The following is a 24,764-nucleotide window of genomic DNA, read 5'->3' as shown; positions in this document are numbered from 1 at the left end:
GCAGTCCAAGAGGATCTCTCTCGTATTCGTTTCCTAGGGCTGCCGTGACAAAGTACCACAAACTTGGTGGCTTAAAACAGCAGAAGTGTATTCTCTCCCAGTTCTGGAGGCCGGAAATCCTAAATCAAGTTGCTGGCAAGAGCACACTCCCTGCAAAGGCTCCGGGGAAGAATCCTTCCTTGCCTTCTCTACCGTCTGGTGGTTGACGGCATCCTTGGCATTTCTTGGCTTGCAGCTGCATCACTCCAGTCTCTGCCTCCGTCACCACATGGCCATCTTCCCGCTGTGTGTCTCTGTCTCTTTTCTCTTCTTATAAGGACAAAAGTCATTGGAGTACTGTCCACACTAATCCAGTAGGACCTCAGTTTAACTTAGCTGATGACATCCGTGAAGACTGTATTTCCAAATACGGTCACATTCTGAGGCGACATGAGTTTGGGGGGACACTTATCCAGCCCAATAAAACCCCTTTGAAGAAAGCTTGCGAAGGGTACGTGTGGGTCGTTGCGGTAGAGGACAAACGGCCTCCGCAGGGAAGCCCGGCAGGTGAGCCACTTCCCCCCGGGCTGGCCCTGGAAATTCCCAAATGCCTGCCTTCGTCACCCCTGAGCCACAAGCCAGGCTGGGTGACCCAGGGAAATGGGCGGGACTAATCACCTGATCTAACTTCCCAGGGGAGGGGGGAAGCTGGGCACGCAGCAGACCCAGGAGCCCCCAGCCTGGCGGCCTCCTGCCATGCCGAGACCACCCTCCACTGCCCAGGGAAGTGGAGACAGCAGAAGAGCAGGGAGCTGACCGCACCTACCCCCGCCACCGCCACCGCGATTTCAGCCTTGCACTCGCTCTCCAGTGTGGGCTTACTACAGCTGAGTGAAAGTGTCACACTTCCTGGTTTCCTTCTCAATGTGGAGAAGAAAATAAGGGTGGGCAAGGGGTGAGGGACAGGACAATATATTTAAAAATAAACCACCCCACCCTGTCCTCAGGCATTCCGCAGCTGGGCTGGTCAGCCCACTCCCCGCCCCCCACCCCTGCCCTGCGCACACACGCACACACCACTCTCCAAGGGCGGGGAAGAACTAGATCCAGACATTTTCTCTTTCATCTACACAGACCCAGACGCTCCCTCGATGGGAGAAAGTAACTTCCCACCTTGCCCTGCCCCCTTGAAATGACTTCTTCAGGTGCACTTGGAATGTTCTCTCTCCCCAGTTCCCACACACACTCCCTGGAGCCCTGGAGCCCTGGGACAGAGGAGGGGGAGAGAGGCAAGAGGATTATGATTGATAACTCTGCTCCCCACGTGGCCGCAAGGCCGGCAAGATAAAGTTTTCACTGAAATGAAGTTCACATTCATTCTGGAGTCTAGAGATTGATTTAGTCGCGAGGTACCAGGTCCAGAATAAACTGCCAGGACCTGGCCCCAGGTCCAAGAGATTAGCCTGAGGGAGGAGTCACCTGGCTTGTTCTCCTTCGGGGAAGGAGGGTGTGAGCCCCCCGAAGGCAGAGTGAGTGCTCCTGGGGAAAGAGCAAGGGCTCTGGAGTCACCGAGGGCCAGCTGCTTCCTAGCTGAACCTCAGTCTCCGCACCTACACAATGGGAATAATAATAATCATTCCTATGAGCTTAGCACATAGAAGGTTCTCAACAAACAGTGTCCCCCACAGGGAAGGCGGACATAGAAAAAGAGCCAAAAAGTGGTTTCAAGTAAGAGTCTGGGGTTGTTCTGGGTGGAGAGGCCAGCTCATGAAAGTGAGGGGGTTATAGTAGGATTCTTGCTGGGTGAATTGCTCTGGAAGGGAGATGGTCAGTGGGGGTGGGCAAGCCTGGCCACAGGCTTGTGAGGTTACTATCCCCACCAGGGTCTTGGTAAACTGGTAAACTGGGAGATGGTCAGCTAGGCTAGATCCAGCGAGTTGGTGTTAATCTTACGCAGATAAGCTCATTTTATGCAGTGATTTTGCAAGTCAGTGAAGTTCTTCAAGGACTGTGCTTTAGAGGCTGGGGGAGAGGGGCCTGTTCGAGACAATGAGGTTCCGAGACTCAGAAGCAATCGTACTGAATCCACCTAATCTTTTTTCTAATCCATGCTACTAAGAAGCATAACATGCAAGGGCAGGGAAGAGGCCAGTCCTGGAAGGATATTTTTGAGGGCTTTTTTCTTATTCTGACACTAGACTATCTCACAGAGTAGTGAAAGCCTACAGGCCCTGGATGCAACCTGTACGTCAGGACTTCAAATGTAGGCTCCAATATCTTATAATAAATAATATATATTGTATAATTATTAAATTATTGTGATATGTGATATACTAGTATATATAATTTACACTTATCGTATTAGCCTAATTTAAGTGTGAGATTGGCTTTCTAAAAATGCTTTGAAATGTTTCATGACTGTTATTGCCTGGAGAGCCCCTGAATGTCTGATCGCTTTTAACAGTCCTGGGCAGCCAAACCCCAAACCCCTGGTCCCTTTGAGATAGTTAGGCCACCGCCCTTGGTTAGTTTGCCCCTCTGCCAAGAGCAGGCACACACCTGTAAGGACCTGGCTTTCAGAGGACCCCCCCACCCCCCCCCCCATGGCATCGGAGTAAAGATCAGTGTACTTTGCCTAAAGGATTAAGAACATGAAACTCATGGTTCGTTGGGCCTATCACACTAGGGCCTATCACAAAAGCCTGCTCCTTTTGGCACTCCTCATCCAAGGGCAATGAGAGACCATTACAAGGATTTAAGCAGGGGTGACGCGATCCGACTTTTGGTTCAAAAAAGGTGGAAATCAAGTTGCGAAGGAGCGAGACTAGATGAGAGAAGAGGCCTCATAGAATAGCCCAGGCAAGAGATGATGGTGTATGGAGAAGTACAGTGGCAGGGAGGTGGAGAAATGCTTGGTTGGAGAAAGGTTTCAGAGATAGAACCCACAAGGCTTGATGGGAGAGGGTCATTCTTCTGCTCTCCTTTGAGCCACAGGAAGGAGGATGGTGCCAGTAACTGAGAAAGGGAACATCAGTGGAGTAGTAAGTTGGAGGAATGGAGGGAGGTTGCAGGAGGGGAAGACATGAGTCTCTTTTCAGTAGGGTGACCATAGTATTTCTGTCCCGAGCAGCACACATTTGAAAATGAAAGGAGGCACCATTGGAGCAACTGGGACAACAACATAAACTGAGCCTGTACCTGGCAAATCAGACCTACAGTCATTCATTCGAGTTTGGGGATGTATTGAGGTAGGAGGTACCGATGAGATACTCAAGTGACGATATCAAGGTGACAACAGATATATGTGTCTGAGTTTAGGTGAGATTTTTGACCAGAGGGTTTTCTACCAGTAAAACAATTAAGGGAGTTGTTTCTTCCCAACTGCTTTATGGTATTTAATTAAAACCCATGTTATGACTCTTGTTACTATAGATGTCAAAATAAACTGGAAGCAAAGGAAAAAAAAAAAAAAAATGAAGAACATGAAACCCAAACCCTTATTCTTTGGTTAGAGCCTCTCCTTCCTTCCCCACCAGCCCTCGGCAGGAATGAGAGGCAAAATCAAAATTCACTGGTGCTTTTATCCATATCCGTGAGTCTGTGTTTCTGTATAAATGATCAATGTATTAGAAACAAACAAACAAACAAAAAGCAACGACTTCTTGTTCTCTTCTCAGGACCTAAAGTACAGCTTTTCATCAGATGAGTACAGCGGGTGAGGAAGGCAAGGAGAAAATGCGGAGGCCAGAAGGGAAGAGCTGAGCAAACTAACAGGTTTGATTCAGGCATCCAGGTCAGACCCTGAACTACCGAACCACGGGAAAGGGCTGCTGTGGGCAGAGTCCCCAGAACACAGGAAGATGGTCGTTCTGACTGAGGCAGATCAGGAGTCCAGCCCCTGTGGATGCCGCCCAGGTGTGGGCATGGAAGGAGTGGTAATAAGAGTAAATGAGGCAGTGAAACTAGGGTTCCTACAAGGTGTTAGCAGTTTGGTGCTGCCAGCTTGCATGGCGCTATGAGAAACGTGGGAAGTACTCGCAGCTGACTCACCCAAATTTCCTGGAATGGAGGTGAAATCCTTTGGGTACCTGGCTGGACTCCAGAATGACTGTCCTGAGTGAGAGAAGCCTCAGAAAGGAGGGAAATTGCGGAGAAGGGCCTGAGGAGCATCCCAGGAGCCTGCTTTGCAAGGAGCAACAGCTCCCAGCTTGCTGTGTTGGGAGGCGAGGGTTAGGAGGGGGACTTTGTGCAGAAGGCATTTGTGTTTGGGGGTTTCCTTGGGTGGGTGTTTCTGTTTTCTACCTGGGATGGAGGACTTTGAGTTCGTGGAGGGGAGGGAGAGAGGGAAGGTAGGTGGGAACCAGGGTGTGAAAGTCGTCATCTCTGGGAGGAGGGGCTTTCTACAGGAACAGCACTGGCCAGAGGCTCCCGGCTTCCCTCCGGTGCCCAAAGATTCCTTGAGACCTCAGACCCTTCCTCACTGGCTTTGCCGCCATCTCCCACCCCCAAATCAGGAAGCTCTGACCACACTTCCAGGTGGCCTACACCTGCTTGCTAAGGAGGAGGCCCTCCCTCGAGTTGCCCCCAGGGGTTCCTGCCCCGGCTCCCTTCTCCCTGCAGCTGTCTTTTCCATTTCCAACTCTACCTGGCTGGTCCTCACAGTGCCTCAGGGTTTGAATGAAGCTTATTCATCAGGTCTTTGCTGAGGCTCTTTCCCAGGCAAACCTTAGCTTCCTTGACTGCCATCCTGGTCAGTCAGGTGTTTCCCAGGTGCCCAGTGCCCCAGCCTGGCCTCTCCTTCTGGTCTCTCCTGGACTGGCCTGCACAGTTTCACGGATTCAGGTAGAAGAGAGAGACAAAGGACTTTATTACTCAAGGAGCAGCAAGTAGCCTGAACTTCATGTTCACATTGGCTTCCCTTGCCCCCAAAGTCCCACTGGGCAGTGCAGAGGTAGGCCCAAGTGAATGCTGGGACACAATGGATTTGTATCATAGCTGAGGAACCCTGACCTTAGAAAACACCAATCTTTGTAAGGGGCTGCAAGAAAACCTGCCCAACCTTTCCCCCAATGTAGATGTTATCTTTGTTATATTGGATGGCAAACAAATTAGTCTTCTGTCCCAGAGGGAGACACTATCTCTGTTTTCCAAGGCTGTTCACACTTTATAAACATCCTTGAAAAGATAGTGGAGAACAAAAGGCTGTCAGTACCTCTGCTCCAGAGACTTGCAGAAACAGGAGAGACCAAAGGAGAATTGTCTCCCAACATCCGACACCAGGGAAACCCAAGTCCAGCTGGCTCAGCTTGTTGGCTCTTTCCCCTACCTTGGGTTTACTAGGGCGACTCATTCAAGTGCCATGTACTCCCTTCCCCCAGGTCCCCGCGCCCAGCACAGTGCCTGACCCCTGATGATTCTCAATAAATGTTTTTATTTACAAGGGGGCCCACATTTTCATTTTGCATTGGACCCCACATATTATGTAGCTGGTCCTGGCTATAGTACTGCATATGTGTTTCTAAAATTCACAGCGCTCTGCAAAATCGTGGAATAAAAATCACAGGGCTTATGGGGAAAACGAGGTTGGGGCACAACACTCAAAAACTTTGTCAATGATACGTAAAAAATACACCTAGTAAAAACAGTAGCATGGTTTTACACATTGAATGGTTAAGAAGTTCATCAGTACTATAATAAGTATGGCACTTTACCTCAAGAAAGACCTGAAGCTGGCTTCTGGATGTGGGTGTTGGAAGGGATGTTGGCTCCTGGACATGGGTGGCTGCGTGTTATGGTGGACGGTCGAGGGTATCAGTTATGTGATACCAGATATGGAAGGATATGGTGAACTGAGGTAGCTGGAGATGTCTGGGGTGTGGCCATGTGTGTTTTTTGTATTCCTAGGCGGCTTGGTTCACCTGGGTGCAGATTTCTGCTTTCACCTAGTGTTTCCCGAAGATGAAATCATTCATCAGCAAATGTGAAATTTGCAGTAGGTTCGAATTGTTCCCTCATATATCAATTGCACTGGAACAAATTAGTATTTCTGAGACAAGCATTATAGCAGACCCGACTGTACTGTTTTAACGTTTACAGGTATTTACCCATAAAGCCTTCACAGTTCTAACCCGGGAGGTGGTTACTGGGAGAGATTCCCATGAGGGAGTGGTGAGGACTCAGCCTACATGAGGGGCATGGCGGACCTCACAGAGTCTGCCCTCCTGTATACCACATGCTAAACTCTCAAGCTTCCCAGAGAATCCATAAACAATGAAAACTGCTGCCTTCCAAGGCCCAGCCAGTCTGCTCAGGGCTGATTGCCTAAATGGGCCTCTCACCCAGCCACCCACTTATCAAGTGACAAAGAAAATATAAAAACAAAATCACAGTTCCCAGAAAAAATTTTCCTCTCCCGTCTTTTAAAAATCCTGGGCTTCCTTGGTGGCGCAATGGTTAAGAATCCGCCTGCCAATGCAGGGGACACGGGTTCAATCCCTGGTCCCGGAAGATCCCATATGCCGCGGAACAACTAAGCCCATATGCCACAACTACTGAGCCTGCACTCTAGAGCTCGCGAGTCACAACTACTGAGCCTGTGTGCCACAACTACTGAAGCCTGTGTGCCCTAGAGCCCGTGTTCCACAACAAGAGAAGCCACCACAATGAGAAGCCCACGGACCTCAACGAAGAGTAGCCCCCGCTTACTGCAACTAGAGAAAGCCAGCGCAGCAGCAAAGACCCAACACAGCCAAAAATAAATAAATAAATACATTAAAAAAAAAAAAATCCTGTTTTGCTTTTGTTCATTACCAACAGCCTATTTGCTGTCCTGCCTCATATATGTAAATAAATTACTTGCATGCAGATAACTAACTAAGTGTCTCTGAGTAACTCAGAGGTTAAGTAACTTGTCCAGGATTTTGCAGCTAACAGGGGCCAGAGCCAGAGTTAGAACACAGCTCTGTCTCTCTCCACAGCTTTTCACTCTTGCTACTTAACCTCCTCCAACGGTGAAAGCACCTGTAGTTTGAAAGAGAGTGTGCTGGTGGAGCGGTCAGGGCTGGAAAGGCAGATGGAGGTTGGGGGCTTGTGAGAGGCCCGATCCCAGACAGGAATGGCTGTGCCCGGCCCAAGAGGCAGGGCTTCGAAAGCCTTTCCACCCTGGAATCTCCCCAACAAGCCCATCAGGGACAGGGGTGAGGACACCAGGAGGAGTGCAGGTTAACCCCCCTCTGTCCCACGTGGGGCAGAGTCAGGGTGACAGGCCTTTGTGCCCAGGAAGGAGAGTGGGGCCTGAATCCCCAACATGGCTGCAGTTTGGGATTATAGGGATGAGTAATCTAGAACATAGAATATCCACAGCTGCCTTTTCTCCCATGACCCTTCTGTTTAACTATATGGTCATAACCTGACTGTGACGTGGAGAGTGGCAGAAAAAAAATGAGATTGGAAAATGAGATAACCCTCACCAAGCATAAAGAGTACTTGCTTATCTACATCTGTAGTGTGCATGGTGGGGAGGGAAGAGGCAGAGGGGGCAGTGAAGAAAGAAGAATCACATGCAAAGTCCAAACATTTCAAATACATTTGGCAATATTTTAAAAGAAGGTTAACCCTGTATGTAAAACAAAAAGCATAAGTCAACTTGAAAAGCAATTTTAAATAACTGAAGAAAAATATTTGCAACATATTTGCAAGATATCCTTAATATATAAACATAATATTTATATGTTTATAAATATATATATTTACTGTTTATATATTAAATATCATATATTATTGTTACAAAGTAATAATAATACTTTAAAATAAAATAAAGATGGGAGCAAAGGACATGAATAAACAAAGAAATACCCAGAGGTTTTCAATCCCACTAGTATTTAAAGAAATGTAAAATCAAAACAAGATACCAGTTTTTTAAAAAAATCACATTTGTAAAGATTTCAAATAAATGACAATAGCCAGGATTGGTGAGCATATAGAGAAGCTCACATTCATAATTGCTCTTGGGATTATAAATTCGTATATTTCTGGAAAGTAATTTGTTAATATATAATGAAAGTCTTAAGATTTTACTTCTACTTTTCAAAATTCACTTCTAGGAATTTATCCAAATGAAATTACAGGCCAAGTATACTAAGACATACGTACATAGCAAAAACTGGAAATTGCCTAATTGATGACAACTAGAATTTGGTTAAGTTCTTATGATGCATCAGTACAATGAAATATAATGCATTCATTAAAAATAATCCTGTGGAAGAATATACAGCAATCGGGAAAACAATAAAACAGTGTGCAGTAAAACGTTCACAAAATCATTTATGCCATGTTATTGCAAAAGTTTTTAAAAGAGCTATATACAATGAGAAAAAAAAGAAGGCCTGGAATAAAATATACCCAAATATTAACATTGGCATGCTCTGAGTGGTCGGTAACATTCATTCTTTTTGCTCTTTGGTATATTCAACACTAAGTACTCTTTTATAAGAAAAGAGTAAATGTTCTGTGAGTTTTTAAAACGAAGATTTACCTTCCTAAATGAGTTTTTCTCCTCTGACTATTAACAGGAGTTGGAATTCCTTGAGAAGACAGCCACAGGGTCCCAGACCTGACAGGGCCTTGGGACCAACTAGTGTGATGCATTCCCCAGGCTTGTGCTGAGCACCAGACAGTAGGGTCTCATGCGAACAGAGTGGGTCAGCACTAGCATTTTAAAAAACTCTCTGTGCATGTGTAGAGGAGGACTACAGCATGAACTATACTTTTATATGGGTTGTAGTTTGGAAAAAAAAAGTTTGAGACATTATTCTACAGTAGCCCCACCAAGCACTGCCCAGCCCTGGCTGAGCCCTTCTAGTGATGGGGAACTCACTACCTTTGTGCTGGTGTTTGACAGTACAAACTCTTAGACAGACTTCCTTATATTTAATGAGTTCTGGCTTCTCATCATGCCCGATCAGCCCCCAACTCCCTCCTCCAGGGCAGCACTTCAGACGTTTGAAGGCAGCCACCAAGTCTCGCTGAGTCCAGGCCTGCCTCCCCACCCCTTCAACTCCTTGACCACCCCCACTCCCAGTTCTGAGGCCCTTGCCTCCCCTGTCTCTTCTTAAGTCATCCTCTCCCCGCCCCCGGTCCATTAAAGTGTCACACACACGCCCACGACCCTCCCCCAAGACTGAAGCCACCATGCCAGGCCATTTTGCTCATTAATGAATCCACAGATTCATCCGATATCATTAAGGGAGCACCCACTGTGTGCCCGGCTCTGTGGTGGGTGCAGGGGAGACCCCCAGAGAATAAGAAAGACCCGGCAGATGCCTCGCGCCCGGTCCCAGGGTCGCAGCTCTAGCCGCAGCCTGGGTCGGTCCCTCCGGCACCCGGGCTCCAGGCCACCCCGGTCTCCTCGCCCGGCCCGAAACAGCCCGTGAAGATGGTGGACCGCGAGCAACTGGTGCAGAAGCCCGGCTGGTGGAGCAGGCCGCGGCCGCGAAGAACGTGACAGAGCTGAATGAGCCAGTGTCTAGCGAAGAAGGAAACCTTCTCTCTGTGGCCTACAGGAGTGTAGCTGGGGCACGCCGTTCCTCCTGGAGGGTCATTAGTAGCACTGAGCAGAAGACATCTGCAGAGGGTAACGAGAAGGGAGACATGGTGCGTGCTTACCGTGAAAAAATAGAGAAGGAGCTGGAAGGTGGTGCGTCAGGATGAGCTGAGCCTGCTGGATAACTACCTGATCAAGAATTGCCAGGACAGCCAGTATGAGAGCAAAGTGTTCTACCTGAATATGAAAGGGGACTATTACCGCTACCTGGCCAAAGCCACCACTGGAGAGAAGAGGGTGACCTTCGAGGAGTCATCTGAGAAGACCTGTAGCGAAGCCCATGAGGTCAGCAAAGGGCACACTCAGCCCACTCACCCCATTAGATTAGGCCTGGCCGTTAACTACTGCGTTTTCTACTATGAGATCCAGAATGCCACAGAGCAAGCCCGCCACTTGGCCAAGACCACTTTCAATGGCGCTATTGCCAAGCTTGACACTCTCAATGGTGGAGACTCCTACAGGGAGTCCACGCTCATATGCAGCTCCTCGCGACAACCTAACGCTCTGGACAAGTGATCAGCAAGACGATGTCGGCAGACCGGCAGCGCACGCTGAGGCTACTACTGCAATCTTTATTTATTTATTTTTTTTGCGTGAGCTGGGGATCGTGTTGGGGAGGGAAAGAGAGGGATGACGGGATGACCTTCTTAGGGAGAAACCCACCGACCTGTCCTGTCTTTGACATTTTTGCCAAAATACGACTAGTGGAAAGGCAGACTAGCTGTGCTGGTATTGGAATAGCAGCCTCACACTGGCATATGGACGGTTCTGTAGATTAATGCAAGTGGAGCTGTCTTTAACTTGTTGCTAGAAAATAGGGGGTTTTTTTGTTTGTTTTGTTTTTTTTCTTATTAGTCATCAATTTTATACACATCAGTGTATACATGTCAATTCCAATCGCCCAATTCATCACACCACCACCCCGACCCCCTGGCCGCTTTCCCCCCTTGGTGTCCATACGTTGGTTCTCTACATCTGTGTCTCAATTTCTGCCCTGAAAACCGGTTCATCTGTACCATTTTTCTAGGTTCCACATATATGCGTTAATATACGATATTTGTTTTTCTCTTTCTGACTTACTTCACTCTGTATGACAGTCTCTAGATCCATCCACGTCTCCACAAATGACCCAATTTCATTCCTTTTTTATGGCTGAGTAATATTCCATTGTATATAGGTACCACGTCTTCTTTATCCATTTCTCTGTCCATGGGCATTTAGGTTGCTTCCATGACCTAGCTATTGTAAATAGTGCTGCAATGAAGATTGGGGTGCATGTGTCTTTTTGAATTATGCTTTTCTCTGGCTATATGCCCAGTAGTGGGATTGCTGGATCATATGGTAATTCTATTTTTAGATTTTTAAGGAACCTCCATACTGTTCTCCATAGTGGTTGTATCAGTTTACATTCCCACCAACAGTGCAAGAGGGTTCCCTTTTCTCCACACCCTCTCCAGCATTTGTTGTTTGTAGATTTTCTGATGATGTCCATTCTAACTGGAGTGAGGTGATACCTCATTGTAGTTTTCATTTGCATTTCTCTAATAATTAATGCTGTTGAGCAGCTTTCCATGTGCTTCTTGGCCATCTGTATGTCTTCTTTGGAGAAATGTCTATTTAGGTCTTCTGCCCACTTTTGGATTGGGTTGTTTGTTTTTTTAATATTGAGCTGCATGAGCTGTTTAGATATTTTGGAGATTAATCCTTTGTCCATTGATTCATTTGCAAATATTTTCTCCCATTCTGAGGGGTGTCTTTTCGTCTTGTTTATGGTTTCCTTTGCTGTGCAAAAGCTTTGAAGTTTCATTAGGTCCCATTTGTTTATTTTTGTTTTTATTTCCATTACTCTAGGAGGTGGATCAAAAAAGATCTTGCTGTGATTTATGTCAAAGAGGGTTCTTCCTATGTTTTCCTCTAAGAGTTTTATAGTGTCCAGTCTTACATTTAGGTCTCGAATCCATTTTGAGTTTATTTTTGTGTATGGTGTTAGGGAGCATTCTAATTTCATTCTTTTATATGTAGCTGTCCAGTTTTCCCAGCACCACTTATTGAAGAGACTGTCTTTTGTCCATTATATATCCTTGCCTCCTTTGTCATAGATTAGATGACCATAGGTGTGTGGGTTTATCTCTGGGCTTTCTATCTTGCTCCATTGATCTATGTTTCTGTTTCTGTGCCAGTACCATGTTGTCTTGATTACTGTAGCTTTGTAGTATAGTCTGAAGTCAGAGTCTGATTCCTCTAGCTCCTTTTTTTTCCCTCAAGACTGCTTTGGCTATTCGGGGTCTTTTGTGTCTCCATACAAATTTTAAGATTTTTTGTTCTAGTTCTGTAAAAAATGCCATTGGTAATTTGGTAGGGATTGCATTGAATCTGTAGATTGCTTTGGTAGTATAGTCATTTTCACCATATTGATTCTTCCTATCCAAGAACATGGTATATCTCTCCATCTGTTGGTATCATCTTTAATTTCTTTCAAAAGTGCCTTATAGTTTTCTGCATACAGGTCTTTTGTCTCCCTAGGTAGGTTTATTCCTAGGTATTTTATTCTTTTGGATGCAATGGTAAATGGGAGTGGTGAGAGTGGACATCCTTGTCTTGTTCCTGGTCTTAGAGGAAATGCTTTCAGTTTTTCACCATTGAGAATGATGTTTGCTGTGGGTTTGTCATATTTGGCCTTTATTATGTTGAAGTAGGTTCCCTCTATGCCGACTTTCTGGAGAGTTTTTATCATAAATGGGTGTTGAATTTTGTCAAAAGCTTTTTCTGCATCTATTGAGATGATCATATGGTTTTTATTCTTCAATCTGTTAAAAAGATGTATCACATTGATTGATTTGCGTATATTGAAGAATCCTTGCATCCCTGGGATAAATCCCCCTTGATCATGGTGTGTGGTCCTTTTAATGTGTTGTTGGATTCTGTTTGCTAGTGTTTTGTTGAGGATGTTTGCATCTATATTCATCAGTGATATTGGTCTGTAGTTTTCTTTTTTTGTAGTATCTTTGTCTGGTTTTGGTATCAGGGTGATGGTGACCTCATAGAATGAGTTTGGGAGTGTTCCTTCCTCTGCAATTTTTTGGAAGAGTTTGAGAAGGATGGGTGTTAGCTCTTCTCTAAATGTTTGATAGAATTCACCTGTGAAGCCATCTGGTGCTGGACTTTTGTTTGTTGGAAGATTTTTAATCACAGTTTCAATTTCATTACTTGTGATTGGTCTGTTCATATTTTCTGTTTCTTCCTGGTTCAGTCTTGGAAGGTTATACCTTTCTAAGAATTTGTCCATTTCTTCCAGGTTGTTCATTTTTTTGGCATAGAGTTGCTTGTAGTAGTCTCTTAGGATGCTTTGTATTTCTGCATTGTCTGTTGTAACTTTTCCTTTTTCATTTCTAACTTTATTGGTTAGAGTCCTCTCCCTCTTTTTCTTGATGAGTCTGGCTAATGGTTTATCAATTTTGTTTTTCTTCTCAAAGAACCTGCTTTTAGTTTTATTGATCTTTGCTATTGTTTTCTGTGTTTCTATTGCATTTATTTCTGCTCTGATATTTATGATTTCTTTCCTTCTGCTGACTTTGGGTTTTGTTTGTTCTTCTTTCTCTAGTTCCTTTAGGTGTAAGGTTAGATTGTTTATTTGAGATTGTTCTTGTTTCTTGAGGTAGGCTTGTATAGCTATAAACTTCCCTCTTAGAACTGCTTTCACTGCATCCCATAGGTTTTGGATTGTCGTGTTTTCACTGTCATTTGTCTCTAGGTATTTTTTGATTTCCTCTTTGATTTCTTCAGTGATCTCTTGGTTATTTAGTAATGTAGTGTTTATCCTCCATGTGTTTGTGTTTTTTACGTTTTTTCCCCTGTAATTCATTACTAATCTCATAACGTTGTGGTCAGAAAAGATGCTTGATATGATTTCAATTTTCTTAAATTTACTGAGGCTTGATTTGTGACCCAGGATGTGATCTATCCTGAAGAATGTTCCATGCGCACCTGAGAAGAAAGTGTAATCTGCTCTTTTTGGATGGAATGTCCTATAAATATCAATTAAATCTAACTGGTCTATTGTGTCATTTAAAGCTTCTGTTTCCTTATTTATTTTCATTTTGGATGATCTGTCCATTGGTGTAAGTGAGGTGTTAAAGTCCCCCACTATTATTGTGTTACTGTCGATTTCCTGTTTTTTAGCTGTTAGCAGTTGCCTTATGTATTCAGGTGCTCTTATGTTGGGTGCATATATATTTATAATTGTTATATCTCCTTCTTGGATTGATCCCTTGATCATTATGTAGTGTCCTTCCTTGTCTCTTGTAACATTCTTTATTTTAAAGTCTATTTTATCGATATGAATATTGCTACTCCAGCTTTCTTTTGATTTCAATTCGCATGGAATATCTTTTCCCATCCCCTCACTTTCAGTCTGTATGTGTCCCTAGGTCTGAAGTGGGTCTCTTGTAGACAGCATATATATGGGTCTTGTTTTTGTATCCATTCAGCAAGCCTGTGTCTTTTGGTTGGAGTATTTAATCCATTCACATTTAAGGTAATTATCGATATGTATGTCCCTATTACCATTTTCTTAAGTGTTTTGGGTTCGTTTTTGTAGGTCCTTTTCTTCTCTTGTGTTTCCCACTTAGAGAAGTTCCTTTAGCATTTGTTGTAGAGCTGGTTTGGTGGTGCTGAATTCTCTTAGCTTTTGCTTGTCTGTAAAGCTTTTGATTTCTCCATCGAATCTGAATGAGATCCTTGCCGGGTAGAGTAATCTTGGTTGGAGGTTCTTCCCTTTCATCACTTTAAGTATATCATGCCACTCCCTTCTGGCTTGTAGGGTTTCTGCTGAGAAATCAGCTGTTAACCTTATGGGAGTTCCCTTGTATGTTATTTGTCGTTTTTCCCTTGCTGCTTCCAATAATTTTTCTTTGTCTTTAATTTCTGCCAGTTTGATTACTATGTGTCTCAGCGTGTTTCTCCTTGGGTTTATCCTGTATGGGACTCTCTGCGCTTCCTGGACTTGGGTGGCTATTGCCTTTCCCATGTTAGGGAAGTTTTCAACTATAATCTCTTCAAATACTTTCTCGGGTCCTTTCTCTCTCTCTTCTCCTTCTGGGACCCCTATAATGTGAATGTTGAGCATCTAATGTTGTCCCAGAGGTCTCTTAGGCTGTCTTCATTTCTTTTCATTCTTTTTTCTTTATTCTGTTCCACAGCAGTGAATTCCACCATTCTGTCTTCCAGGTCACTTATCCGTTCTTCTGCTTCAGTTATTCTGCTATTGATTCCGTCTAGTGTAGTTTTCATTTCAGTTATTGTATTGTTCATCTCTGTTTGTTTGTTCTTTAATTCTTCTAGGTCTTTCTTAAACATTTCTTGCATCTTCTCGATCTTTACCTCCATTGTTTTTCCGAGGTCCTGGATCATCTTCACTATCATTATTCTGAATTCTTTTTCTGGAAGGTTGCCTATCTCCACTTCATTTAGTTGTTTTTCTGGGGTTTTTTCTTGTTCCTTCATCTGGTACATAGCTCTCTGCCTTTTCATCTTGTCTATCTTTCTGTGAATGTGGTTTTTGTTCCACAAGCTGCAGGAATGTAGTTCTTTTTGCTTCTGCTTTCTGTCCTCTGGTGGATGAGACTATGTAAGAGGGTTGTGCAGGTTTCCTGAATGTAGGGACTGGTGGTACATAGAGTTGGGGAAAATAGGGTTTTAAAATGAAAAGAAAACTTAAGTGGAATGGCCCTCCTTCAGTAAGTTCTGTGGTTCCAGTAAGGATTTTTATCTTTAAGAGATATGCTCTTGTCTTTTAAGTTTGGGGTACTTTCTGTCTCATCTGTTTTAGCTGTGCATTTTTTTTTCAGGGTGTACACTACCAGACATGGAATAGTTTCAATCCCAAGCTGACAGACTTAAAACATAAGCTATATTTATTCTTATGGTTTAGGCCTTGCCTGTTTTCAGAAGTTTCTGATTAGTTGACAGTATTAACACTATATTGCCATTTACAGTATTTCCGCATTACAGCCATATGTAACATCAAGCCATTGATTGTGTATTTTTCTTTATTTTGGCTTTTGCATCCTTATTTAGCCTATCCAGGTTGGTTTTGCAGTTATCTATCTCCTAGGCCAAAAGGCTTGACTGAGGAGAATCAAAACTACTTTAGGTTTTGTTTAATAGGTGCTTGGCAGGTGGCTCTGGGATTTTTGTCCTTCTTTCTTCTTAACTTAAATCCACCACAAAAATTATGAATCACTTTAACAGAAACACTAAACACCACAAAAATCGAGAAAATTCAGTTTCGTATCTCATTGATTGTGTTGATATTTTCAGAGACATCCTGAGTTTTAAGCTGCCACAGCTCCTTCCTCGGGGGTTACACTGACATTTCACTCTTCGCTTGAGTCTGCCCCATTGTACCTTGTGTCCACCGCCCTTACTTGGGTGGGTTGAAAAGCTGTTGGGTTGTAGAAGTTGGCAGTCGTTTTGAAAAGGTTGTGGTGCATCATGTGAAAATTTAGGTGCTAGGAGCTTACTGGTAGAAATATCCTAAAGGAAGAGCTCTATTCATAAACATTCTGTCCAATTTTGGGAACCTTGTAAGTGTGTCACTTTTTCCTCCCTGAAAACACTCTTTCCCCAAATAATCATTGCAGAAAAATAAACTAAAAGCATTATCAGATAATAAATACTTAACTCTCATTTGACAAAAAAGAAAAAGAAGAAAGATAGATACAAAGAAGGAAAGGAAGGAAGGAAGACCCAGCCACCTGCCATGGGGATCCCGTGGTCTGGTGGAGTGAGATGCGTCAGCACAGATCTTGTTTGTCATGACTAAGCTATGTTGCCCATGATGGCCAGCTAGACTTACATTCACCCAGGGACCTCAGCATGCTGTCTTCCCTCTGCTTGAGCAGAGATAAGCCTGCCTCTGTGCATCACACAGGCAATGCCCGCCACCTGCCCGCCAGCTCCTCTGGGCCTCGGCCAGCTCTGGGATGAGGCATGTCCCTCCAGCAAGCAGCCCGAAGCCACACAAGCCTCTGCCTTTCACTTCCCCCTTCCCCCAGAGGCTCCAAATGTTCCTGATGACTGGTACCTGTGCCAGCCACCTCCTGCACAGGTAGGGGAATAAAACAGAACCATCCTCCTGGAATTTACTTGCTACTAAGCGTAAAGGTCTATGCCAGCTCTTTTGTGCTGGTTATCTAATTTTTCTGGTCTTTTTTTTTTTTTTTTTAAGCTATGATTTATTTAGTATCCACTATGTTTGGCATTTTGATGTATTATCTCTAATCATCGAAACTTTTTGAAGTAGGTGTTTATCCTGTTTTACAGATGAGAAAATTAAACACAGATGTTAATTTTTTGTACAAATAATGTCTATTGAGCACCTGTCTGTGCAAGGTATGAGACTAGAAGCAGAGATAAAGGCAGTGGGGAGCAAGACTGCCAGTCTCTGCCCTCCTCAGTCTGGTCTGGAAGCAGATATTAAACAGAAAGGCAAGCAAACAGTAATTGTGAAACGTATGGACACCAAGGGGGGAAAACCGCGGTGAGGTGGGGATGGTGGCGTGCTGAATGGGGTGATTGGTATTGACATGTATACACTGATGTGTATAAAATTGATGATTGATTAAAAAAAAAAATTAGACCAAGCAAAAGAAATCAGATATAAAAGCATGATAATGTATAATCCCATGTATATGAAATTCTAGAAAAGGCAAGACTATAGTCACATAAAGCAGAGCTGTGGTTTCCTGGGACAGAGATTGGCTGCAAAAAGCATGTTTTGGCATGATAGGAATGATTTGTTATCTCAATTATAGTGGTGCTTATATATGGCAATATTCATTTGTTAAAACTCATCAAGTTGTAGATTTTAAATACATGCATTTTATTTCATGCAAATTTTATCTACTGAAATTGATTTTGAAAAGTTATATAGTAAAGTTGCCAGAGAAAAGAGATTAAAAAAATAAAATTGTGATAAGTGCCATGAAAGAAAGTAGAGAGCATTCTAGGGATATACAGCAGGAGCACTTACTTTAGCGGGGGGCAGGCAGGAGCTAAAGGAGGAGCAGGAGTTAGCCAGGGAGGGGTGGGGCAAGATGGCTGTGAGCAGAGCGATGGCATGTGCTAAGGCCTTGAGGTGACTAGAAACTTGGCCTCATCAAGGATCTGAAAGAAGGCCAGAGGGATTGGGGCCAAGGCAGGGGAATGAGTGGAATGAAGCTAGAGAGCTGGGTAGGAGTCAGATCCTTCAGGTTTTCAAGCTCTGCAGGCATAAGGATCTCCTGGGGGAGCTGATTTCAAGGCTGGCTCTGGAGCCCACCCTCCACCAAGTCTCAGCCAGAGCACCTGCACTTTTACCTGTTTCCTCAAGTGATGCTGAGGCAGGTAGCCAGAAACAGACACTTCAAGGAGTACAGATGTAGGTCTCATCAGCCATCTGAAGGATCTCAGACTTTTCCTAAGAGGAGGGGAAGCTGTTGAGACCAAGACCATGCAGCATGCTAGCTGGCACAGATTGGAACCAGTTCCATCTGATTCCCAAAGCAGGGGACACTGTCTCTTCCTAAAAGGAAGGTGGTGTCAGATGGGTGCACTGAGGGCTGGAGGAAGGACCCTCCAGGTGAGGGAACAGTGTCAGCCAGAATCCCTGTGGCTCGGAGGTAGGGGGTCAGGGCAGCCACAGCCACTGGCCTGAGCAGAGCCAAGACTCAGGTCTCCTTTCCCCATCACCTTGTGAGGGCCTCACATGTTCCCGTCCCAAGTACTTTTGCATCTGAATCTCATTTTGGCTTTACAAATACTGTACCACTGTGAAGAGGAAGTGTCTACTGGGACCATTCTATTTCTTCCCCAGTGAATACACTGAGGCTCACCTAGGTGAAGCCACCGTGAAAGAATTTCAATGTACAATGGAACCTGAAGCTATAACATGGAAAATCTCATGTATGGGCCCCCAGGAAAACAAAACTTAAGGACCAAGAAACTGATTTTTCATAAATCCCTGATTAACAGAAGAGTGATAATATTGGAATTTTCTTAAATGGTACAGAGGTGATCAGGGGTTGCTTCATATCAACCTTGGAAATTTTTGCTTATAGTTTCCACAGGCATGAAGAAGAAATGACCCAGGTCAGGTTGGTCTTGCAAAATGAGCTGAACTGAGCTTCGTTTGTATGACTGGACTGGTTTTGTCTGCTTGGGGAATTTTCAAAGCTGGTCTCTGTTTGTTTTTTATTTTAGCAAATTCTAACTGAGTCCCCTACTCTCTACAGTCCCTGCCCATAAATACAGACTACCCCAAATCCTCATCAGACTTGCCTGTAGCTTACTACAGTTTTCGTGTCCTCAATTGCAATTCTTCTGCTATTCAGGAATAAACTCATCTTTTTGACAATTTTGAGCTTGCCTCATTTTACCTTTTTATTTAGATCAACATTCCTTGGCATCTGAAGTAAGATCCAAAGGAAACGACCTCTAAAGGACTACGACCCTCAGAATACAGCCAGGTGCCTGCACTGAGCCCCTTGTACTCATCGCTTCCATGTGTTACCCATGACTTCCAGTTTGGTGAGTCTATGCTCAGATTCTGAGGTCCCTCCCTTTGGTTGAGTTCTCCAACTTTATGACTTTACTTGGGCTCTATTTAAAGTCTTTGTCCTTTGTGGAGAGTACTTGTTTGTTTTCTTATTGGAAGCACGCTAGAATTTTGGTATAATTCCTTTGGAATTCTTGAGAGCAAAAATGAATGAATGAATGAATGAATAAGTAAATAAATAATCAGTGGGCACAGGTCAAGCAAATAAACACTATCAGAGCACTCCCCGCTCCTTGTTATGAGAGATTTCGATCTTGAAGCAAGACTCCCATGAGAGCTAAGTTGGTTGTGGACAGGCCAGATTGACATTAGGTCGCCTGCCAACTGCAAGACAATTTCTGTGTAACAAGGGATGGGGTCACGGGTCAAACAACTGAGACAAAGGCTGTCTGCCAGGGGGAAAAAAAAAAGAGAGAGAGAGAGAGAATCCCATGAAAGGCACTCTGTGAAACAAAACACAACTCCCAACTCTGAAACCACCCCCTTCAGGCTATTTAGGAATTTTCTTTTGTTCTGAAGAAAACCTCTGAGATATGTGATCCCGGTCATCTGAATGCTCTAAGGGTGGCCCTCCTTCAAGGACCCTGGCTGGTTTTATGTTAAAAAATTATGGTCTCTCCTCAGATGCATTTTTGACTAAATGGACCAAACTTACTAAAGATAATTTAGAACTTCAATGGCCATTATGGGGAACCCTGGGTCTCCCCAAACTTGTTTTTCTATGGACTAAATTAGAAGACTGTGTCAATAGAACTAAACATATGAATGGAATAGCTATTTTACTTGGTAACTAAAGGCTTCTAAAGTATTCAGAATTCTGGGCTTCCCTGGTGGCGCAGTGGTTGAGAGTCTGCCTGCCAATGCAGGGGACACGGGTTCGAGCCCTGGTCTGGGAAGATCCCGCATGCCGCGGAGCGGCTGGGCCCGTGAGCCACAGCTGCTGAGCCTGCGCGTCTGGAGCCTGTGCTCCGCAACGGGAGGGGCCGCGATGGTGGGAGGCCCGCGCACCGCGATGAAGAGTGGCCCCCGCTTGCCGCAGCTGGAGAAAGCCCTCGCACAGAAACGAAGACCCAACACAGCCAAAAATAAATAAATAAATATATAATAAAAATAAGTAAATTAAAGTATTCAGAATTCTAACACTGCTTCTTTACAAAATACTATTTCTAAGTTAACAGACGCAAATACACAAGGAGATTTTAAATTTTTTTCTAGTTTTTTTATTGAGATATAGTTGATGTACAATATTATATGTTATAGGAGTATAACATAATGATTCACAATATTTAAATGTTATACTCCATTTACGGTTATTATAAAACATTGGCTATATTCCCTGTGTTGTACAATATATCTTCGTAGTTTATTTATTTTATACCTAATAGTTTGTATCTCTTAATCCCCTACCCCTATCTTGCCCCTCCCTCCACCCTTCTCCCCACTGGTAGCCACTAGTTTGTTCTCTATATCTGTGAGTCTGTTTCCTTTTTGTTATATTCACTAGTTTGTTGTATTTTTTGCATTCCACATATAAGAGTGATATACAGAATTTGTCTTTCTCTGACTTATTTCACTTAGCCCAGATTTTTAAAAAGCATTTGAGGCCTCTTCCTCAGCAGCACCAGCCAATGTTTCCCTAATCCCATTACTCTGCCTCCTCTATATCACCTTTGCTGTTTTCTAATCTCCTTCCTTTATCTGAACTCCCTTTCTTCTCTAGTGCTGAAACTAACCAACTGAGCCTGTTAAAACATTCCCTTTTAAAATTAAGCCTCCTGGGACTTCCCTGGTGGCACAGTGGTTAAGAATCTGCCTGCCAAAGCAGGGGACACAGGTTCATTCCCTGGTTTGGGAAGATCGCACATGCCACAGCTAAGCCCGTGCACCACAACTACTGAAGCCTGCGTGCCTAGAGCCCGTGCTTTGCAACAAGAGAAGCCACCACAATGAGAAGCCCGTGCACCACAACGAAGAGTAGCCCCTGCTCACCGCAACTAGAGAAAGCCCACAGGCAGCAACAATAACCAACGCAGCCAAAAATAATTAAATAAATAAATTTATTTTTAAAAATAAAATAAAATTAGGCCTTATGGGATTAACAGATACATACTACTATACATAAAATAGATAAGCAACAAAGATTTACTGTATAACACAGGTGACAATATCCAATATCTCATAAAAACCTATAATGGAAAATAATCTGGAAAAAAAATATATTACTGAATTACTTTGCTGTACACCTGAAACTAGTACAATATTGTAAATCAACTATACTTCAATTAAAAATAAATAAATAAAATTAGGCCTCCTGAGGATTTCTTAAGTACCATGGACCAAAGCTGAATTTAGAGCTATAATAAAAGATTTTTCCCAAGGTAACTGAGGATCCTCAGATTCGCTGAAGAATTCAGTATTGCAATTCAAATTTATCAACCTGACTTCTCCGATCTTTATCAGTCAGTCCACATGTTTGCTGGAGAAGGTCAAGCCCAGCATTGGATGAAAACTGCTAGTTGGGAAAGCCCCAAACAATCTTTAGAATTCCAATTAAGTCAACCACCAGCTTTTTTATATGACCAAGCTCGTATGTTATATGACCAAGCTCGTACCATGCTCAAAGGTTGCATCTTGCCATTCCAAGGGCTTTCTCTAAACTACTAAACTAGAACAAATTTCAGGCGTGCACCCAAAAGCCTGCCAAGTATGTTCATGATTACTATAGCAGACTCCAAATCGTCTTTAAACAAAATTCTGGACTCCCTATGGACATTGAATCCACCGGGGTGGCCTTTAATTTAATGCTTACAAACCATTTAAACAGAAACCATTTAAACCTTTTAAAGAACTATACCTTAGACAAAAATTAACAAAAACACCTGAATGGCATAATTGATGAGTAATGCTTTCTGTGAAAAATCTTGATCAAAAAGGGGAAATGTGGGCTTCCCTGGTGGCGCAGTGGTTGAGAGTCTGCCTGCTAATGCAGGGGACACGGGTTCGAGCCCTGGTCTGGGAAGATCCCACGTGCCGCGGAGCAACTGGGCCCGTGAGCCACAACTACTGAGCCTGCGCGTCTGGAGCCTGTGCTCCGCAACGAGAGAGGCCACGACGGTGAGAGGCCCGCGCACCGCGATGAAGAGTGGCCCCCACTTGCCGCAGCTAGAGAAAGCCTTCGCACAGAAACGAAGACCCAACACAGCCAAATAAATAAATAAATAAATAAATAAATAAATAAATAAAGGTGCTAATAATTAAAAAAAAAAAAAAAAAGCGGGGAAATGTGAAAGAATTTCCATCTAAAATGGAACCTGAGGAAATAAAATGGAAAATCTCTTGCCTGTGCCCTCAGGAAAACAAAATTTAAGGACTGAGAGACTGATTTTTTTGTAAGTGCCAGATTTACAGAAAACTGATAATATTGGAGTTTTCTTAAATGATGGAGAGTTGGTCAGGAGTTGCTTCATATCAACCTTGGGAAATTTTGCTTATGGTTTCCAGAGGTATGAAGAAGAAATGACCCAAGTCAGGTTGGTCTCGCAAAAGAAGCTGACTTGAGCTTTGTTTGTATGACTGAACTGGTTTTGTCTGCTCAGGAATTTTCAAAGCTGGTCTCCATTCGTTTTTTATTTTAACAGACTCTAACTGAATTCTCCCTTCTGTACGTTCCTGCCCATGTGTGTCCTGAATTGGAATTCCTCTGCTATTCCTGAATAAACTCATCTTTTTTGACAATTTTTATCTTACCTCATTTCACCTTTTTATTTAGATTGACACCATTTACTTGATGGCCTATGTTAAGTCAGTGAGTAGGAATATGTGCTAGGGCCTGAGGAAGGAAGAGGACTGGATTTGCCACTGGGCAGCCAGAGTGGTCCTTGCATGTTCCAGAGGTTATGAAACAGCAGCGACCCCTGCTGTCATCAACCCCTTGGAGGCAGGAGGCTGGAAAAAATGAGCTCTGGATTTTGATCACAGGAGCTCTCTGTGTGGGCGCTGCTTTGGTTCAGGGAGGTCATGGAGATACCGAAACCTGGACAGTCTCACCACTGTGTGACTTTGGGCGGCTGCTACCACTTTGCGTCTCAGGTTCCTGTTTGTGAAATGAGGTTGGACTAGTCAGTTGCTATAGCCATTTTCAGGTCAAACACTGTGGGACTCTGAGTCAGGTTGGGTGGGTCCCTGATTCCAGAGGGTGCTGGCACCATGGATTTTGGGGGCTGAGACGGCAGTGATCCCAGTGCCAAGAGGAACAAGGAAGTAAGGGAATGTTTCAAATTCAGTTTCAATCTGGGCTGCTGTGAGAACTGGGTGGGGAATGGGGTGCAGGATGGGGCTGTCACAAGCAGAGAGGAGGTGACTGTGGGCTCAGACCCCGGGGCCAGGCAGAGGAAATGGAATCAGCAGCATGATATCCTGGCAGAGGTGGGGGCAAAGGTGGGGCTCCCCTAGAGAGGGACCTTGCTGGTCTCCACAGGCCCACAAGAAGCTCTCTCTCCTCTTACAACCAGGTTGGATCAGAGGAGTAAGACCAGGGCAGTGGCTGATGAAAGGGAAGATGGGGCATGGGAGGCTTTGACTTCTCAGTCCTCAGAGGTTTTTTGCCATCACTCAGCACCCCAGTCAGGCCCTCACCTGCCCCTTCTCCCCATGTGAGAGCTGAGAGCAGGTGCCTCCCGCAGGGATGGTCTCCACACTCTGTCCACTACTGCAGAACTCCAGGTAGCTGTGCAGACCCACAGCCATCTCTCGGCCTTCCCAGGCTAGGACATGCATCTCCTCCTGGCTTGTTCTCCTGCATTCAACCTGAAACTGCTCTGAAGCCCCAGCCCACAGCAGCCTGGTTCCTCTGCCCTCCTGTTTCCCACACCTCTCTGCTCCCCACTGCCCTGCTATATTGGGCACCTACCAAATCTCCTGTCCGTGTCTAATTATGCACCTCCCTGATTCATCTCTCCTCTTCTTTGTCATCCTTCCCCTTTTTCTCAATTCTCTCCTCCCTCATACACCTCAGGCCACTAGCTGCCTATTTTGCCTGTTGCTAAGATGGTTGACCCATGATGACCCCTTTGATCCTCAGTAAATTTAACATTTATGAAAGATCCACATTTCCTAAAGCCCATAATTCTAGAGTTGGAAGGTGCTCCATGGGAGGTGACAAGGAGCCTACTGATCACGTTGGCCGGGCCCATCCTCTCAGCCCAGCGGCCAAGAGTGAGGTCTTGTCAGTGCCCCAGCCTCTGGGGAAATGATTCCTGCTAACCACACCCACTGGAGGACACCTGGTATATAAACCAAAATGCCAGTTAGTTAACTGAAAATATAAGATAAAACTCCCAAAGTGGCTGAATGCTTGATGCCTGTTGATTTATTCTCCCCTGTTCTAGTCTGTTCATCTTCAGTGGGGTCTGTCCCTTTGCAAGGATTAGAACACTTGCGTCTGATGACAGGGCATTTCCTTCACAACTTGTGGGTATCTGAACACTCAAATTAAGTAGCTTGGTGAGCCTAGAATCAGAATTAGGGGAGAGGGGAGTATAAGGCTGCATTTCCCAAAGCAGAACATTCTCACATGAATAACTTTCCCAA

General features: G+C 44.3%; 1 pseudogene; it reads left to right on the top strand.

Moving 5' to 3' along the window:
- Window positions 1–9,412: 9,412 nt before the first annotated feature.
- LOC132364384 (14-3-3 protein gamma-like) overlaps window positions 9,413–24,764 on the top strand; it is a 38,935-nt pseudogene continuing 23,583 nt past the window's right edge.

The sequence above is a fragment of the Balaenoptera ricei genome, chromosome 4 (assembly GCF_028023285.1).
Source record: "Balaenoptera ricei isolate mBalRic1 chromosome 4, mBalRic1.hap2, whole genome shotgun sequence".
In the NCBI taxonomy this organism is placed as follows: Eukaryota; Metazoa; Chordata; class Mammalia; order Artiodactyla; family Balaenopteridae; genus Balaenoptera; species Balaenoptera ricei.
This window is presented reverse-complemented; position numbering and strand designations above follow the sequence as displayed.